Genomic DNA, 2815 nt, shown 5'->3' with positions numbered 1-2815 from the left:
TTAAAAAAAGAGATACCAGAATGTGGTTCAGTGGTAGAGAATGCATGGCCTGCTCCAGGCACTGGGTCCCAACAGTACAAAAAAAAAGAAAAAGAAAAGAAATTTTAAAAGTGCTATAATGCAAACCACTTTACAGAGGAAGGATGGAAAAACCTGAAGTTCTATGTCTGTTTGCTGCTTTTCCATCTTGATGTCTAGGAACTTACCTTGCCACACAACAGAAAGATTCAAATCTATTCCTCCAAAGTGTTAAAAAAAACTGGGTGATTCTACCAAAACCTGCAGGGAATCAAAACATGGGAGAGACGGTTGTCCCTGTGTCCTCAATGACTGTCTAGCTCAATTCCCTGAGAAGAAAAGGATTTAGTCCTGCTGAAAGGCAAATTTTAATCATTCCATTTATCATTCCCAAATGGTCACTGAAAACTTCTTTTCAGCAAAAGGAACAGGTTGCAAACAGTCCAGATGGTTTTATAATCACAGACAGTGCTCCTAAGTAAATGAACACATTTATCCTATAGGATCCACATAATTTTGTAAAGCACTGGTATTGATTTTTATTTTCTCAATTTTATTAGCCTACCTGGCATACAGTTGATATTTGATCATTGTTTCCTAAAGTCATTGACAACAAACTTTCTGAAATCTCCCCCTAAAAGTTACATTTCACCCCTGACACACATTGGTGTAAAGCATTTATAGAACCCAAATTCATCCTAAGAGGGCAGGGGAGGGATGAGGAATGGACAACAGGCTTCAGGAAAGCTCAGGCTGAGAGCTGGGCTTCACCCTGCCTATCAGGAAAGACTCCCACAGAGCTCATTTCAGGAGATAATCCTGTTCCTGCTCAAACAAGGCAGCCCAAGAAAATTTTTCAACAATCCACCAATTCAAGACTGAAAGTTGTGGACAATTCTTCATTACAAGAAAGTAACATCTCTGGTCTGTTGAGATTGCACATTTATGAGCAGTAAGATTCAGAGAACCAGGCATGGCAGAAGTTTCTCACTTGGACACATTGGGCTGGCCTCTCTCCCTGAGCTACATCCCCAGCTGTGAAACCCTAAATGCTAATTACAGTCTCATTATGATGTGCATTGGCCTATAAACCAAAGTCCTCTCATTGTGTTCTGTGTTAGTGCTGTTTTCACAGGGTCTAGAGCGAGGTGCTAAGGCAAACATCTGCACTGACATTCCAGAAAATGCAGACCTGCCATGTGCAGTATATTCTACGACTTAATATGTAGTTTTCAGTTTTTTAAAGAAGATAAGGTAATGATGGTTTTAAATTTTTAAATTAAAAAAATTTTATATACCAAGCATGTGTTTGTCTCTGCAGCCAGAGTGTACTTCAAATGCAGAAGAAACCTGAAGTTGTGAAAAATCTTCAAGAAAAGAGAAGCTGATGCTTAGGATGTATATTCTGTCCTGAGAAGAGCTATAGATATGGAGCCTACCTAATTGAGGCGAACACATGGTGTTTCCTGAACAAAGTCTTCAGTCCTCTTCACTCTTGGCCATCCCAAGGCACCTTGATGCTTTTGGAACTGCTCATGAGAGGAAGCAGGGTGGTGCTTACCAGATGCACTGACATTCTTTCTCAAGACCCTCCGTTGGTTAAACCATAACTGTATTTATTTTTGGCCTCCTTAGTCATTTTTATTCTATAAATTCTATTGCCACCTATCTCATTTATATCTGGGAGTACATTTCCCTTTCTCTGTAAGTTAAAATATTGTAGATAAAATATAATAGTAGTTCTATTAAGAGGAATTTTCCCCATAAATGTCCAATAAAAAATCCTAAGAAACAAGACTCCAGAGACAATGAAAGTCATGTTAATGATTTAAAGCACACAGTAGAGTGTGCTTAATTATAGAGAACTGTGTTCTCTATAATTAGTCCTTAGTATCTGAGGTTTTAACACCCAGTGGATGATGCATCTGATTGCATGAATCTCGACCATGAGAATAGTCAACCCCATCTTACTTTGAATTCAGACCTTCTTCACCCGAGAGAACTTATTGCTGACAAGAAGTAGAGATAAACCACAACTGAAATTGAAGTACACAAACAATGCTGCAAGGTATTTTAAACTGCTGAAGGAGAATTTCTATAAGCCAAGTTTCATAAACTTTCATCTAGAAAACATGTCTTAAATCTGCATAATTCTGAATATGAAACCCATTTTTTTAGAGAACTTAAGCATCCAATGGATGCTCAAGAAAATTCCAGGAATGCCTTTTTCATTACAAGGTAGTAATGAGTTATTGGTTATAGTTCAGGGAATATTTTGTAAACGTATAGTAAGTAGGAGTTAAGACTTGACTTTCATTGACATTTATAGGCAAATGTGAATGAAGTGGAGTGAGAATACATTGAGATTACTTACATTTTTCTCATTTTCATTTTATTCATGAGCTTTTATAAGGTTAGCAAGATAAAGGCATGAAGGTTGGGAAAGATGGTGATAGTTGCCACAACCTGGAACCTCCACAAACCTGAAAGAAATACTCAGGTTCATAGCTTCTAGGGTTGTTTTTTGGATTAGTTTCCTACTAATGAGGGAGCCAACATAAAGCAGACCATAGCTAGAGATGCAAACCTCCAAATAAGGCTTTAAAAGCACAAATTCACCACAGCAGGCACAAGGTTCTTGGTACTGACTGACTCCACCCCACACCACTGCTACTGCCAGGATTTTTCCTTTTCTTTTTTTCTTCTTTTCTCTCGCTTCTGTTCAGACTTGAGCTGCCTCTAATCCATGAAGATCACAAGGAGTATCAACATGAGCATTCAGGGCTAAAAGTCTAGA

Source organism: Castor canadensis, chromosome 7, assembly GCF_047511655.1.
Source record: "Castor canadensis chromosome 7, mCasCan1.hap1v2, whole genome shotgun sequence".
Classification (NCBI taxonomy): Eukaryota; Metazoa; Chordata; class Mammalia; order Rodentia; family Castoridae; genus Castor; species Castor canadensis.
Note: the sequence above shows the minus strand (reverse complement) of the source record.